General features: G+C 47.4%; 1 pseudogene; it reads left to right on the top strand.

Annotated features, from left to right (window-relative positions):
• The first annotated feature begins 918 nt into the window (after window positions 1–918).
• LOC120836086 overlaps window positions 919–18,044 on the top strand; it is a 53,724-nt pseudogene continuing 36,598 nt past the window's right edge.

Genomic DNA, 18,044 nt, shown 5'->3' with positions numbered 1-18,044 from the left:
CCCTCAAAGGGAATCGGATATCCCTCCGCCACCTCCGCATCCAATAGCGTCCCACCGTTTCCGTGACGTCGCGGCCAACGCGCGAGGAGGGTCTTGCCTTTCTATACATATTTGCTTTACCTTTTGACTTTGACTTAGCATTGTGGAAGCCACGAGAGGGAGATTAGAGTTCTCCTCCACCGACGGAAACAAATTCGACTTTTGGGGATTAGCTTCCCCCCCGATGGATACAAAGGCTGCTTTCAGGGGCTCGGTTCCCTCTCCGATGAATACAAAGGTCGCTTTCTTAAAAAGTGGGATCGGAGACAAGTGGGAATCCATTGAAGCGGAACAAGGAGAGTTTCCAGTGAACTCTTCTTTCGACTGCGGAGAGATTTGAAACGGGCGCATCACACTTATGGGAGGAGCTTCTCCTACCTTCTTGACTTGTAACCGACTATAGTAGATAACATACACTGTAAATGACACCAATTTGTTTCTTACGGGGTGACAAGAAACATTGCACATCATTTGTGCCAGACTTCGGAGGTGGTTGTTGGAAACCTAATGCAACTGCAATTTAGCCTAGAGTTTGATTATCATGAGCAATTGCAACTAGGTAGGTTTTGTCAATCTTTTTTCTTTTTGCACAGCGAAGCAGCAGGTGCATTAACATGAAGGTTCAATAAGACTGGGTGCGTCATATGATGTTCAGATCACAAAGACCTCAATCTAAATGCCTCCTAGCTGATCTACCCCAGTGCCTTGAGTGCATTACAGTGATGCCTAGAGCTTGAGTATTGTTGCCTGCAACATGATGAACCTACAAACACAAACATCTGTTCTCGCATGTTATTTTGCCTTTAGATTGAGGACAAAACTGCCGTCTGCTATACCTTTAGTGGCAATGAAAATGCCACAGCTAGCATTATTTGCCCCATGGCTGAGGTGAAAATGACCTTCGGCTATGCCTTTGTGGCCAGGCAAATGTCACTATGTTCTTTGCTCGATGGCCGAGGTGAAAACAAAGCCAGGCTAATGTCGCGTCGGTATTTGCTCCATGGCCAGGCTGAAAACGACCCTCGGATATACCTTCGTGGCCTAGCAGATGCCGGCCCTCGTTCTTTGCTCAATAGCCGAGATGAAATCAAGGCCTCGGTGGCCTAGCAAATGCCGGCCCTCGGTCTTTGCTTAATGGCCGAGGTGAAATCAAGGCCTCGGTGGCCTAGCAAATGCCGGCCCTTGTGTTTTGCCCAATGGCCGAGGTGAAAACGAGACCTCGGTTATACATCTGTGGCCAGTCTAATGCCGCGTCGGTATTTGCTCCATGGCCAGGCTGAAAACGACCCTCGGATATACCTTTGTGGCCTAGCAGATGCCGGCCCTCGTTCTTTGCTCAATGGCCGAGATGAAATCAAGGCCTCGGTGGCCTAGCAAATGCCGGCCCTCGGTCTTTGCTTAATGGCCGAGGTGAAATCAAGGCCTCGGTGGCCTAGCACATGCCGGCCCTTGTGTTTTGCCCAATGGCCGAGGTGAAAACGAGACCTCGGTTATACATCTGTGGCCAGGCTAATGCCGCGTCGGTATTTGCTCCATGGCCAGGCTGAAAACGACCCTTGGATACACCTTTGTGGCCTAGCAGATGCCGGCCCTCGTTCTTTGCTCAATGGCCGAGGTGAAAACGAGGCCTCGGTGGCCTAGCAAATGCCGGCCCTCGGTCTTTGCTTAATGGCCGAGGTGAAATCAAGGCCTCGGTGGCCTAGCAAATGCCGGTCCTTGTTTTTTGCCCAATGGCCGAGGTGAAAACGAGGCCTCGGTGGCCTAGCAAATGCCGGCCCTCGGTCTTTGCTTAATGGCCGAGGTGAAATCAAGGCCTCGGTGGCCTAGCAAATGCCGGTCCTTGTTTTTTGCCCAATGGCCGAGGTGAAAACGAGACCTCGGTGGCCTGGCAAATGCCGGCCCTCGTGTTTTTGCCCTGTGGCCGAGGTGAAAACAAGGCCTTGGCAACTGGGCAAATGCCGGGCTAGGCCCTTCCTTGGTGGCCAACATGTAAAAAAATACCTTGGATGGCCGAGAGTTTGCCGAGCACTGCCCTTTGCCAATGGCCGAGCTGAATTCGAGGCATCGGTGGCCTGGCTTTTGCCGACCATGGTTTTTGGTTGTCCACCGAGGATTTGCCGGTGGCCGACCAAATTGATCGTTGGCCTAGCAATGGCCGAGGCATGGCCGATGATTTTAGAAAATTCTGTGCTACTTGGGTAATTACTTGTAGACTTCTACCTTGACCAAATGTGTTTTTTTTTAATTGTGTATTTTTCCTTTGCGATACCTTATGCTTGCTTTTGTCGTTTCTGGGTCTCATGACTGCTCGTTTGTTGCTTGTAAGTATTTGGCACATGCTATTTCCTTAATACTGTAGACGTGATTTCTAAATTGAAACGAATATGTTTTGTTTGTTTGCTTTGTTTCGTTTGGGCTTCAACATTGAATAGATATTTGAAGAAAATGTTTGTAGGATTGTAAAAACCGAGTACCCGTGTAAAACTACTTATTGTTTTAGTGGACTGCCCGTTCTCACGGACAAGCACGGAGGGGCTTTTCCGCGGGTCTGTGAATAAACTATTATTATTATTATTGTTATTATTCAAACTATACGGTAACCGTACTAAAATCATACTACTAGCATATACTTATAATAAACATCGGTAAGTCATTATAAGCCCACTTTTTTAAGTAGTCTGCAAGGGTAGTCGTTAGTACATTTAGTGTACTTCTAAGTACTGGCAACGTAATACTAGCTACTTGGCTTTCGTTGAGCTAGATACCCTGTCAAAAGTTTATGAAAAATATGTATAGAAATTCGTGAACTATTTATCCGATCGCGAAGGCATCTCGTTACGTCAACATCTGGCTGCAACTGTCGGCAATTGCCGTTAGCGATATAACCACGTCACTTTAATTGTGACAAGAAAAAAGGAACGACTTTTGGCATTCGGCTCTGTCGAACTGATTTGACACCGAAGCTATTTCCTAAGCACAGGTTCGGCAAGTTCTTATTTTTATTTATTTATTTATCGCTAATTTGTTTTTATGACGGGTCAATGGCTCCCATACCCTTATGAAAACGAATATTGCAATTCTCGTTCGCTTTTGATGCGTTCATAATGGGTGATTAGAAATTAACAAAAAACTCAAATCTGTAATGTGCTATCACAGCCATTTCACAACAAAAACACACTTGAGATTACACATCAAATTTTAAAAATACTACATAGCTGGTCATTAGAATATTTTATACTTTAAAGACCCCAGTCTAGCGGTTGTACTACACTGGTTAAATTGCTCATCTACAGCAGGGAGACAAGTCGCCCGTTCAAGAAGACTAAGTTCAAGGCTGAATAACCACACAAACAACCAAATTTTTTTAGAATGTTTTATGTGTAAACACATTATTAGCCTGAAGGCTCAAGGAGCTTAAAGGGGTATTCACAGGGGGGATGCTTTTCGAAGGGGATGTGCGTGACGTCAGTGATTGGTGGAACCAGAGGGACCTCCTCCCCGACTCCAGCATTCACATGAACGACGTGAGCCGACAAGAATGTCAGTGTTATCAGACGCATTCAGCGGTCGCACACTCGGCAACAGGGCACAGTGCGCGCTGACGAGAGTACAAAAATGGAGGACTACATGAAATGGAGGTACGTGATTATGGGAGCAGGGCTGTTAGATGCAGGTGACGATGAACTGCTTCCTGCTAAAAGAAAGGTGCTTCTTGAATGGGTGGATGCAACACAAGGGACGTAATATCAAATACCAATTGTATAAGGAGCTGCTTGAGGACAGCATTTATGAATATCGAAGATGTCGGACGACATCCGTAACAACGCAAGCCACAACAAGTTAGGCGATCCCGGTGCTGCCGCCGGCATCTCGCTGAGCGAAATATGTGAAGTTACCAGACATTCAAACAAAATACCTCCAACTGCGAAGAGGTCCCACGCCAAGGAGGGGAGCGTTTGGGCAGCCCAAGCAAAAGCTCCCCCATCCCCTTGGGATGCTTACGTCAGCGCGGTTTCGCGTAAAAGCATGACGTTGTTACCACGCGATGCCCATCCTGGGGAGCAAAGCGAGGGATTTCTCTCTCTATCCGCTCCAGTAAAGTGGACAGATCGTAGGCTGGCCAAATATTCCTTCATCCGCCTACGCCAAAATTCATCTGCCATCCTTTGAAGGTAACGCCAATGACGGTTAAGTTTACCTTGTGAGGGAGGCACAGGCTCCGAGCTGGAGCTTGATGGAAGAGATGTTAGACGCGGTCCGCTAGAAAATGAAAGGAAGGGAGTGGTTACTTTTCGATGGCATCGCGATAGTCATAAGTCGAAGGCATGGAGTTAATGACAGTGTTGGTTCCAGGTAATATTGTTGTCAACTTTTTGACGTTACAGTAGTGGTGTCCCAGAATTTCCTTCAGCGATTAATTCACCGATTGGAGCAGTCTCTCCCGGAACCCACCCTACATGGGGGACTTTCTCGATGATAAACTTCCACTTGATCTGATGATCGGCGAGGTAGTTTCGTACCTCTTCTCCGCATAACGCCGTTCACACTTTTTTTTCAGATATTTTGAAGCTCACTGAAATGTGTTCACATTGTCAGAAAAGATGACTCCACACACTCCTTTTCTTGACACAAACCTCCTGAAGCCCATCAGGAAGTTGAAGGTACACATGTCGGTCACCCGTACACGGTTATAGCCGGTGTGACTGCAGATGTGAAGATGAAGGTGTAGGACTTCTTGTTGTTGCCTTGATCCTTCGTATTGAGTGGTCAAGTAAAGTCCATATCGGTTACTTCAAAAGGGGCTGGTTGAGTTACCCTTTCGCGAGGTAGCGGAGCAACTGGCTCGGTGGCCGCTCGGCTGTTGAAACGGTCACAGATCACACATCTTTAGCACTTTTTTCATCATCTGTTTTCCTCGAACGACCCAGAATTGTTCTCTCAGTTCTGTCAGCGTTCCAAGTGGACCAGCGTGGAGAAGTGATGGATGGATGGCGTCGTTCAATATATCGGTGAAATGATGACTCGAAGGAAGAATGACGGAATGCTTGGCAGTGTAGCATATGTCGGTTTGGCTGAGGCATCCTCCGATCCTCAGTACCCCGTCCTGGTCTAGGTATGTATTTAGGTACCGTAGCGGAGAGTTGTTCATACGTGCCGAAAGCCGAACACACTGGAGTTCTTTTTTAAAAAGGTATCTTGTTTTACTTGCGCGATCAAACACGTTTGAGTTTTTGCTAGTTCTTCCGCTTTCAAAAATTTCTCACGCTTCTGGCTGGGGTGACCAGAGTTATGTAAAATGGTTGTATGCAAGCATCTACTTGGAAAAGCTTCGAGAGGGATCTGTACTGCTGCATGGGCGAAACCTCTTCTTCCTTTACTGTTATGTTGTACAAACTAACTGGTCTCTTCTCTTCATCTACTGCAATCATAGCAACAGTCACTTCATGCGTCGGCCAGGGAACAGGTGGTTCTGTAAGCCATGACGGTTCATTCCACCAAACCACGCTCGACTTATATGCTTCAGGTGTCTAGCTTTTTGTTAGCAGATCAGCGGACTTTTCCGTTTCAGGGCAGTGGTTCCAAAGTTCTGGATCAGTTAGCTTTTGAATCTCCAAAACTCGGTTGGTTTCAAACGGTTTCCACTGTCATGCAGAACCTCGCACGCAATGCAGCGCGATCGTTGAGTCTGTCGAGAAATAGCAGTTGGCTACTTTTTGGTTCAGCGAACGAGTAAGGTAGTAAGATGAACTAGAGGGCTAGTTGGTTGTCCACCAGGAAGATATATAGCGCAAAGCATATTAAAATTTATTAAGCGTGCTAAAACGTCAGTTGTCAGTTACAGCTCCTGTCTCCCTCGTCCTTCCGTCTTTGTTGTTTTGCACTATGTACCCTCATGAGTAAGGTAGAAGCTTCAGTCGTGCCCCTATCAGCATTCACACAAATTCTAGTCTTGGCAGAGAAAGAATTTTCATCGCTGCTACTCGTGTTTGGGCAACATAAAAGTAACCGTGGTTTCTGCACCCTGCGTACTCAGGTAGGCCAGCGCTCCAGAACCCTTGGGACTGGCTTGCATCTGTGAAGAGGTGAACATAGTAGAAGGGTATGCACTTGGGCTAGTTGGTGATTTATGTTTCTGAGGGTCATTTAGGTCATTTTTCGGTAGTCCAATGTACCCTCGGGGAACTGTCACCTCCTCGAAGTGGGGCAGTGCTGTGTGATACTGCGTCCACCTTGTCTGAACATCTTCAGGTAGTGGTGCATCCGAGTCGACTCCAAATTCTCAGAGGGTCTAGAACATCAGCTTGGCTGTGACAGTTACTGGGGAAAGGAGTCCTAGTGGGTCGAACATCCGAGATGATGCCTGAAGAATAAATGGTTTCGTATTGCTGTTTCGGTGTGAGAATTCTAAAATGACCCCGTCGAAAATGCCAAATAATCGTTGTCTTTTTCCCATACACACCCCAAGAGTCGAGAGACGCTAGCCTTGGAACATTCTACATGGTTTAGCATACATCCAGTTCTTTCATCGTCATGCAACTTCTGAAGTCATGGGTCAAAAAATAATAAAACAATTAAAACTGGGACAACACGACCGCATCTGTCAATTAGTAACAGGCGAGTAAAAGTTTCACAGCGAGCAGCCGACTATACCCAAGAGGAAAAGGGGGGGGGGGGGGGGGGGGAGAAGGGGAGATAAAAAACGCAAAATGCAAGTCAGAGAGGTGGGTTTAACTCGGATTTTAGAAATTCAACCTCAGTTTTCATCGTCAGGAGGGAAGGGTTTGACTCGTTGTTGTTTGCTGTGGTCATGGCAAATGACTCTATGATCTCCCTGCCGAATCTGCTGTCACATCCCCCCCCCCCCCCCCCCCACCCAGGATTTTGTTCCATTAAAGAGGGCATGACAAAGCGAACACGAACGGGCATGTATGACTATGGTATGATAAGAATCTGGAGAGGCCTTAGAAACTTCGTTGTGATGTTCCCGGAATCAGTGATTGGTGCATCTGCCGGTCTGACCTATGTATTGATTGGCGCAGCTCGAGGGGATGGAGTAAACTTTATTCTCTTTGCATGTAATACATTTCTTTTCGTGTTGAACAGTGCAGCTAATTGGAACCCGGTTGTTGTTCACTTGTTGGCAGAGTTGCTTAAGACGCATGAGGCACAAGACGACAACATTCGTGTCGAACTTTGAGGCAATGAATTTTATCAGGTGGGCTGAATTGTGTACGTATTGAATGACGGCAAATCGGGCTTTCTTTTCTTGTGGCTGGTGATTGGCATTCAGGCCCGCGAATCAGCCTTTCCAATACTGATCGAAGAAGGTTGACGGGAAACCCTGCCCTGACGAGCCTTATGTGCTGGAATTTGAAGCTGCCTTCTGAAACATGACAGCAAAGACATCGTGTAGGATGAAGAAAACAACGATTCGATGATACCGTGTTTCACCGACTTTGAATGGGAGCTAGAAAACGGTAGGAGAGGTTTATCAGACCTTTGTTGAAACACCCAGCAGAGTCCAGTGGCACTGACATGAAGCCGCAAATCGAGGTACTGAAGATCTTCATTTGAAGGTTCTTCCTTCCTGAAGGTAAGAACTGATGAACAAGCGGAAAAAACGGCTGAATGCTGTCTGGAGAAGTTTGATCATGATGAATGATTAGGCAATTATCTACATATTTCAAAGCATGGCAGCCAGGCGCGGAGATGTCCAGTTGTGCTTTTTATACCTCTGTCGACGAATAAAAGAGATAAGTCGCTGAGAACAGGGGCGAGCCATGAACCGATGCAAACTCTTTTCTTTTGGCGCTAGATCCCTATCTTATGTTTAACTAAGCTGGACTGGAGATATAGATGAACCAGGTCCACAAATCTAGCAACCGAGACACCGGAGGAATTCTGAAAATCCACAGCTCCGTGCTCAAAGATGGCGTCGGAGATTGAGGCAAGCAATGTGGTAGGATCTAGATTGGTTTAACACGCTTTTCTCCCAAGCAGCTTCTGAACCTGTGCGGAATTTGAATTCCACTTGTGCATTGCCATTTCCTCTAGTTTCATGGCATTTAGTCTTTGATGATAGAATTGTTCCGCCCCCTCTTTTGAAGTTGGCCATGTGATAAGATCATCGACGTAAAGGCTTTCGGCCAGTGTTTTCGTTGCTCCCGGATAATCATCCGTCGTCGACAAAGGGTAGCGTAGTGGGGCTGCGAGGACAACAAGGCTGCTTGTCGCCCTAAAAGCAACTCATCTCATCCTCCAAACCCCCGTAGGAGGATTTGGTTTTTGTTTTGTTGTCATTCGCTCGTACGGATGGAATCGTTGAGCGTCACGATATTCCTTTCTCGTTGTGATCTGCAGAAATGCCTTTTCGAGATCCGCGCTAAGATCTATCGGACGAATCCGAAAGTTCAGCCTAACTTTCTGGAGGTCTGGATTCAGGTTTGGTCCCAATTCTAATACCTCCTTCAGAGACATACACCCTGCTTCATTTGATGACTCATCAAACATTACTATGACCTTGGTTGAGAGGCTGTCGGGTCGTAGCTCAGCACGATGAGGCATATTGTATTTTCGATACATTGGTTTTTCTGTATTCGGAGAAATCTTTTTTGAAAGCTGTTGCTGGAGATACTGTCGGATGGTCTCGTCAAACTTAGTCAGCTTCACATCGTCCTGGAGCAGATTTTTTGTTAGGCTGGTCAAACGCTTTCTCGCAATTCCTTCACGACACGAAAAGTCACGTCCCAAAAAGTCACGAAAAGTCCGAAAAAGTCCCGAAAATTTAACCATGGGGTGTTTTCAGATAAGGACGGTCATGGTGGTGTCATGCCTATTTTTTGTTTTCAATACAATTTTTATATGAAGTAGCGAAACCTGTCCACACAACGGGACAGAGCCTAGTCTTTCAAGATACTTCATAGTATTCGTGATTAAAATCGCATTCGAGAGGGGGTTGAAAAAACGATTTTCCCAACTGCGCGAGGACGCAACTTTGAAGGCCGGAGGAATAAAGAATACAGCTTACTACACCGTCACAATTTTTACGTTTAATTCAAGCCTACGTTTCTGCCAGAATTAGTTAAAGTAAACTAATGTGAGGACATATTTCAAGCGTAATAAAATGTGAAACTTGGCTTCTGGAACAAATCTTACATAATGAGGCATTTTTTTGGCGAATTTATAAGTTGCTTTAAACTTCTGTTGTAAAGTTGAAACTTTCTGTGTCCAGTGTTTCGTGCTTTGAGAACGTTTACCAAATTAATTAGCGTTATACTGTTGAGAGTGTTTTCTGCATTGCGCCCGGAAATTTTGTCAAAATCGAAAAAGTCTAAATTTTTCAATTTTTGAGCGGAATTAAAAAAAAAAAAAATTACCATTCTCGATTTTTTTAAAATTTTACCCGATGGCCCCTTGATGACCGGTAATTATAAATCTGCAAAGACATGTTGCATTATTTTGTTTAAAAAAAATATACATATATTTTTTTCTTTTGGTGGTGTATATACCCTAATAAGGATCGTATACGCGCCATAACGTTCAGTTTTCATTCAATTTCGTCAAACCAAATTCACGTGCAATTTTTATAGTGCTTCATGACGCCTGGGCATTAATATGACCAAATACGGATACACTGTGGCATGCGTCGCTCGTGTACCACTAGTCGTTAAGACAGAAACGCCCCAGCTGTAATTGATGCGACCACGACCTGGTTACACGTTTATTTTGTTGTTTTAAAACAAAATAATGCAACATGTCTTTGCAGATTTGTAATTACCGGTCATCAAAGGCCTATCGGGTAAAATTTAAAGAAAATCGAGAATGATTACTTTTTTAATTGCCGCTCAACAGTCGCAAAATTTTGACTTTTTCGGTTTTGACGAATTTTTCGGGCGCAATGCAGAAAACACTTTCAACAGTGTAACGCTAATTAATTTGTTAAAAGTTCTCGAAGCATGAAACACTCAACACAAAAAGTTTCAACTTTAGAACATGAATTTAAAGCGACTTAAAAATTCGCCAAATATGCATCAATAGGTCAGATTTGTTCTAGAAGTCAAGTTTAGCATTTTGTTTCGCCTGAAATATATACTCATATGAGTTAACTTTAACTAATTCTGGCAGAAAAGAATGCTTGAATTAAAGGTAAAACTTTTGACGGTCTAGAAAGCTGTAGTCTTTATTCTTCCAGCTTTCAAATTTGCGTCATCGCGCAGTTGGGAAAATCGTTTTTTCAACCTTCTCTCAAATGCGATTTTTCTCACGAATACTAGGAAGTATCTTGCAAAAGTAAGGTCTGTACCGTTGTGTGGACAGGTTTCGCTACCTCATATAAAGATTTAATTGAAAACAAAAAATAGGCATGACACCACTATGACCGTCCTTATCTGAACACACCCTATAATTATTTAGGTCACAAAAAGCTTACGCAAGAAAAGGGTGAGAGAGAAGTAGGCAACCTGGAGCTTTAAGACGATTAACTTCAAATCAGCACGAAATAAAAAGAAGAAACATTTGTATCCTAAAAAGTGATGTGTTAAGCAGCACTTTTGTACCGATTGTGGCTTATTTCTCGCCTTCAAGGCCGTACAAAGAGGCTTGTTCCCTCCCCTTTCCAATGGCGGCATTTATTTGGCCAAGATTTCCACCGAGGTATCCTTGAACATAGCCTCCCCTATGCTCACAAAATCTGGCAGTAATACAACGGAGCCATAGACTGCCCGGTCGCAGATTTGGAGCACGGGGATCTGGTAGCCTAGAGCATTTCTCGGGGACTCTGGTATACAGCTCGCAAATTTTGCAGCGGCGAGGACCCGAACCACGGTTTTCGAACCCAACAAGAAAAGAAGCGGTAGCGCGAGGAACGCCATCGCTCGGGACAAGTCTGTTTCGGCGTCTCGCTGCAGGGGTGGGCCCGTTACTTACTCTCGATCGTCTGCCGCTTTACCTTTTCACTTTTGGCGGCCCTGTCATTTGACGATCTGCCAGGATTTGTCAGTATAGTGCCTTAAACCAAGTTTCTGAAAGGACGATGGTCAACTAAAACTGGTGGATTGAGGAGACGAGTAATTTGCGATCTTGTTATTTTAAACTAATAATGCACACTACAAAAGAATATTTTTCAATCGGCAGATGTATAAGCTTAAAGTAAGAAAAAAAAAGTGAAAGCCGTTTATAAATCCCTGTAACGCCGAATTGGAGCGCAGCTCTTGAGGAGGAGGAGTGAAGGGTACTGAGGGGAGGGTACACCCCTCCTCCTCCTTCTCCTCCTCCTTCCCTCATTCTTTAATATGCTCCGGGGGCTCACGTGACCTCGGGAAGGGGGAGTCACGTGACTTCGGGGAGGGGGGGTCACGCGACCTCGGGGAGGCGTGACCTGGGGGTCCGTGACCTTGGGTGTCACGTGGGGGTCACCACAAGGTCACGTGACCCCCAAGGTGACCCCCACGTGACCTTGGGGAAGAGACCACGTGACCTCGGGGGTCACGTGACCTGGGGGGTCACGTGGGGGTCACCTTGGGGTCACGGGACCTTGAGGACCTTGGGAGGGGTCACGTGTCCTCAGGGGGTCACGTGACCTTGGGGGGGTCACGTGACCTTGGGGAGGAGACACGTGACGTCGGGAGTCACGTGACCTCAGAGGGGTCACGTGTCCTGGGGGTCACGTGACCTTGGGGTCACGTGACCTTCAAAGGGTCACGTGGGGTCATCTTGGGGTCACGTGACCTTGAGATGACCTTGGGAGGGGTCAGTGACCTGGAGGGGTCACGTGACCCCAAGATGACCCTCGTGACCCCCAAGGTCACGTGACCTTAAGGGTCACGTGACCTTCAGGGGGTCAGGTGGGGTCACGTGACCTTGAGATGACCTTGGGAGGGGTCACGTGACCTGGAGGGGTCACGTGACCTTGGGGGTCACGTGACCTTGGGATGACCTTGGTTACGCCGACGCCGACGCCGCTCAAGCCGGGAACGGGCCCCTAAGAGCTGCGCTCTAAAAATACAGCCGTTTACAACTCCCTGTAACGCCGAGTTGGAGCACTGCTCTTCAGGAGGAGGATGGAAGGGTACTGAGGGGAGGGTATACCACTCCTCACTGTGTCATTCTTCCTGCAACAACTCCTCCCCTCCTCCCCTTTTCTCTCCTTCACCCCCCTCTTCCTCCTCCTTCACCCCCCGCGGCCCCTGCGAGATCACGTGACACCCTGAGGACACGTGACCGCACGGTTACGCCGACGGCGATGGTGACGGCGATGACGACACCGCTCAAGTCGGAAACAGGCTCCTAAGAGCTGTGCGTTAAAAATAACGGTTACTTTTTAAAGTATTACTAAATTAGTTTTCTTCTCAGATAATCCAGCAAGCTAAATGAATACTATCAAAACAAAAATATTTTGATCGTAATTGGTTACGTTTTAGTAAAGTGTACAGACCGCCCATTAACGCATTGCACAATAATACGCTATAACTACTGCTTTGCGTATTCCACAGCGATTTCCCACCTCCCTAAGAGACTCCCAACTATTTGCAACACACCAAGGTTCTGGCGTACATAAGGAGCTACGCGGACCATTTCGGAATCACGAGTAAAATACGCCTTCGTCACGAAGTCCTCCGGTGACACGAGCCGAGGACTACGACTCAACCGGTCGCTGGGACGTCGTCATCAAGGATCGCAACGGCGACGTCGAGCGCCGAGAGACCTTCGACGCAGTGCTGGTGGCCTCGGGGCACAACGGGTTTCCCAACATGCCCACGTTCAAGGGCCAGGAGAAGTTCAAGGGCGAGATCGTGCACACCCACAGCCTCAAAGTCCCAGAACAGTTCAGGGACAGGAGGGTCGCCGTCGTGGGCATCGGCAACTCGGGCATCGACGCTGCCATCGACGCCTCCCGTGTGGCTGCAGAGGTGAGTCTGACAGCCCTATCGCCTACTCTCACACAGATACACAAGTCAGCCCGCAGACCCGAGCACGCAAGTCTGTACATTTTGGATTATTTTACTTCGAGTTCGGAAGCGTGTTTTCGGGATTAATTTTTCGTAGATATTGATGCTTTTTGAGTCAGTTTTCGGTGTGGGACAAAATATCGGCGTTTATTAGGGATCACCTTGAAGAAAACGGGACGGGAGCGTGGGACCCTCCAGCTTCAAGGGCATATGCAAGTCCCGCAGTAGTACTGCGAAGAATGCAAGAGAATGAGGCAGAAGAAAACGAAAGGGGCTAAAGATTTCATGGGGGCAAACTTGTGCCAGAAACGAAAAAGAAGAACGCACATCGAGAAGCAGCAGCGAGTGTCGACGGCGGCAGCAGCAAGCGTTGGTAAGTCGGTGTAACAGCTGGCTATCGCGAGGGAGAATCAGTGAATAAATTGTTAATACTGAGCTCGGATGCTTATCTACCATGCTCGTCATCTAGAATATTCTACCTCTAATGTTCGGGAAAAAGCTATACTTCGTTTCAGCTTCCGTCCGAGCGCAGCCATAGCTACGTGTGGCAGGAGCCAATCACACGCCGGCAATAGATCACGCGATCTCGCCTGCACTTTTGTAGCACTCCGCTGCGCCGCTGGTAGTCCGCGGCGCCCGCGCTTGCCGAGTATTTCGTCTGCTACGGCTGTATCAACGGTATCGTCTGATACAAATTTAAAAAGTGTTCTTTCAAGTTCTGAAATTTAGTCACAGGGGATGTCAGTACGTAGGCTGGCCACTGGCGTCCATGTCCGAGCTTTCCACCATTTCGACATAGTTTCGAGATGCAAGTACACATTGCAAGATGCCCGATGACCCGGCCGTTGATGTTTCGTTGTATTTTCTGGATATGCCAGGGCTCGAGACGCAGTCCTTTCCACCAGCTTCTCGGCGTTCAATGTGATAGGCAGGTAAAGGGGTGCCCTGATTTCGCCGCGTATCAGTGAACTGTAGTGGGCCGGACGCTTTTCTTGTTTACAACGCATTCGCGGTACGACGCGACCGGAGTCCCCTGCCGACTTTGAATTTTTGAAAGTAGGCATTCATCACGACCTCTCGCGCCTGACGCCCAAACGTACCTTTGCGAAGGGACGTTTTGAAGCGACTAGGTGAGTAAAGCAGCGAAGCACATGATTCGACCATTACGGGACGAAATCACACAGAAAAACCGAGCGCTGCAGCAGTGTTGCCAGCGGATGTACGTGTTTTCACCAAACCACATGCATTTACATATATTAATAAAAACATAAACTTCAGATATTTAATTCCTTTAGTTGCAAATCATTCTTAGCAGTACACATCTGGAATATTGTGCAATGTTTACGCACAAAACAGTTATATATAAAAAAATGCTTTGGCGGACTACTTTGTGGTGCGTAGGAATGCTCTTCCCGAAGTTGCGAATTGTCCCTCAGCCTTTGGCTGCGCTCGGACGGAAGCTGAAACGAAGTATAGGGCGAGACTGACCAGACAAGGTCATCCTGGCTTCCTCATGGTTTGCGCTCTGGGTAAAAGTGTGCGCGAATCTTCATGATAAGCGGCGACGCGTATCTTCTCGATCATTCGCGCAGCAATACTCCCCTCTTTAAAAGCGCATCGCCCCGATGCAAAAGAAAACAAAACAAAATAATGATAAGCTAAAATGTTCCCTGGGAAACGAAAACTCTTCAGCGTACCGAGCGTAGAACGGCCTGAACCTCACGACGTGAACTATTTCGGGTCGTCGTCGGCGTTGTGTTGATGTTTGCATTCTGTCAGGCACCACTTCGTAGTTGAGCTTCTAGAGGCGACGAAGAACCTTGTACGGTTTGAAGTACCCTTTCAAAAGTTTTCGCTGAAGCCGCGGTGACGAATGGGTGTCCTCCCCCACATCCTGTTTCCGTCGTCGCAAGGCAGCCGCTGAATTCAGAGAGGTCTCTGAGCTGTTGTCATTCCGTCGTGGTGTCGGCGTACGGAATACCCCCGGGGGAAGTGGGTGCTCGTGACGGCGGGCGATGCAGGTACTCCTCGATGTCCCGCGGTCGCGTTCCGCTCCCCGGGCGGGGCGCGTTCTGTGGGAACCTACGAAGCCCAAGCTGCGGGTAGGGGCATCGTCGGTACACGTGGTCGGCTTTCCCGCATTGGTCGCACAGCGGGCGGTGGTCAGCCATGCGCCACACGTCCGTCTTCCTTGGCGCCGGGGGTTCGGCCCGGTCGTGTGGAGCTTGTTCCTCAATGCGCTTAGCGTAATGCGAAGGGCTTCCCGTCGAAGGGGCGCCGGGTGCTGCTACTGGCGGGTTTCTGGCGGCGGTCGTCAAGCCATGGAGCCGTAGCTGAGTGTCGGGTCTCGGGCGGCGCAGGGTTGACAAGAGCCCGTTATTCGATGGCTCTCGGAAACACTTCTCGCACGACTTTGGCGATTGACAGCGATGCTGGGGGATTGGCAACAAGCAGCAGCTTTATTTATTTATTTATTTATTTATTTGTTTATTCATTTATTCATTTATTTATTTATTTATTTATTTATTTATTTATTTATGTATTTATGTATTTATGCATTTATGTATTTATTTTTTATTTTTTTTATAATTTGAAAGTACCCTCAGGGCCCGAAGGCATTACAGAGGGTGAAAGCACATACATGAAACAAAGATAGTAATATAGTAACAAGTCAACAATATTAAATAAACAACAAACAAGGAAAAATAATAATAATAGGTCATGGGTCACTGCTAAAATAGCTAGTGATGGAATTTCTAAACAGCTTAATATCAGTTATAGTAGCAATCAAACCGGGGAGGTGGTTCCATTCCTCGGCTGTGCGGGGTAAAAAAGAAGATTGAAATGTTGTGGTAAACGAACTTGCAACTCCAACTTTATGCTGATGGTCAAGACAGGATGAAGTGTGAGTTCTTCGCGAACAATATCGCAAATAATCACGCTAGCTAGTCGGCGCTGGTGCTGAGCACCACCGGACCGATGCCAGAGTTGAAACGTCCAGAGCTGATGATAGTGGCGAGCTCGGGCCACTAGATCCCCTCGATGTTTGTTGCTTGTGCAACAAACCCGTTGGCGGTTGCTAGAGGGTTGAAGATGAGGGTGCCGAAGATGTCGCTCTTCACGCTTCTCATGAGAAATCCACAACTTTTTCTCGTCGGTGGCTTGCGGGTCGGCGAGTGCAGTTAGGCGTAGCACATCTTCAACGCAGCTTGTTATTCTTTTGTTGGGGGCCTGAATCGGTGTTTGAAACAAAACCTTCGCCTGCTGCCGTCAGTGATGGCTAGCATAGGTCTGCTTCAACTCTGCCTCGCAGATATCCCACCACGTGAGCGAAGCCTCGTGGTTCTCAAACCAGTGCCTCGCAGCCCCCTTCTGCGAAAAGTAGAGGCTCCGCAAGTAGTTAATTTGTTGTGGCGTGCCACGCGCTCGTGGTCTTGAATCCAGTCCTGGACGTCCTCATGGAACTCGCCGTCAAAGGGTGTCGGCGCACGAGGAGCGACGGGAAGGTAGTCGATGGGAGCGGCGGCAGGGGTCTGCGACTATTGGTTAGTCACTGTCGGCATCGTTGACTAGGAAAGGGAATGGGGGGGGGGGGGGGGCGGGTCTTCTCCGGCAATAGACCAAATCCCGGGGCGAACCTTGAAGACAACGGCTTCCTCGGGTCTCGGTCGTTTCCACGGATAGATTTCTTGAGCCGAGGACTGGGCTCGCAGCTTGGAGGGATAGGCTTCAAGGGTTGCGTTACCCAGCACCTCCACCAGAAATGTCGCGAATGACAGACGTCGAGGCAGAAGGAAACGGATTGAAATAAAAATATGATGGGGGTCCAATTTGTGTCAGAAAAAAAAAAAAAAGAACACCACTTCGAGAAAGCAGGTGCGAGTGTCGACGGCGGCAGCATCCAGCGTCGGAGCGTCGGCGAACAGCTGGCTATTGCGAAAGAGAATCATTGAATGAATCGGCAATACTGCGCTCGGCTCCTTATCTACTATGCTTGTCCTCTCGAACATTTGACCTGGAATGTTCGGGGAAAAGCTAGGGTGAGACTGACTAGACAAAATAACTCAGGGCTCCCTATCGTTTACTTTTTCTGTTGTTGTTCTTTTCTTTTACTTATCCGTTGTTTTTAGCTCTGTTACCCTCGCAAATATGGATCACCAACTAACCCAAGTCATACCCTCTTACCATATCGTTTACGCTCGGGGTAGAAGTAACGTAGAAGCATATCTTCTCAATCATGCACGGGGCAGTATCTTTATAAAGTAAAAACGAAATAGGGGTACAGTCTCCGAACTAAGAAGCAATCTAGAGGGCAGTTCATTGCGAGTTGTGTCCAGAATAAGCTGAGAATAAGGCTGTAGTTAAAAAAAACTCAGTGAAACAAGTTTTTTTTCTAATTAAAAGACTGTTCCAATTCTGCGCTTTATATTTTAAAGCAGTGGCTCTCAACCATCGATGTTTTGCGGATTTCTTGTGGATTGGCAGAGATGATAGAGGACCCCGTTCGTGGTGAGAGGAGAAGAAAGGTATAGGTTGCATGTTGTCACGGGTGGTGACCAAAATAAAAGGAAATAAACAGGAAGAAATAAACGTTTAATGTGGCGAACTTGTGCCAAAAATAAAGGGAGAACAAAGATAATAACAGAGCGTCGCGGACGTCGAAGTCGGCGTAACAGCTGAGTCGAACGCAGGGGCGAGACTGACTCCTGCTTGCCAGGCGGAGCCGCTTTTGTACACGCGTTGGCTTCTGTAGAAGCCAACGCGTGATGTAGAAGGTTAGACGCGTAGAACATTCCAACCTCGAATCAGCTAGACGGTTCTCGAATTCACTAGAACATAACATTACAGTGTAAACAAAAATCCGTAGCCACGGCCAGGAATCGAACCCTGGCCATTCGCGTGGGAGGCAAGCGCGATAATCGTTAGGCTACGGCCGCGCTGCCTACTTGGCGCGCGGCATTACTCCCCCCTTAAAAAGTGCATCGCCTCGACGCAACACAAAACAAAACAAAGCACATAAAAAGAACGGCAAACTAAAGAGTCATTTGAAACACATAA

Source organism: Ixodes scapularis, unplaced genomic scaffold (assembly GCF_016920785.2).
Source record: "Ixodes scapularis isolate PalLabHiFi unplaced genomic scaffold, ASM1692078v2 ptg000323l_1__unscaffolded, whole genome shotgun sequence".
Taxonomy (NCBI): domain Eukaryota; kingdom Metazoa; phylum Arthropoda; class Arachnida; order Ixodida; family Ixodidae; genus Ixodes; species Ixodes scapularis.
This window is presented reverse-complemented; position numbering and strand designations above follow the sequence as displayed.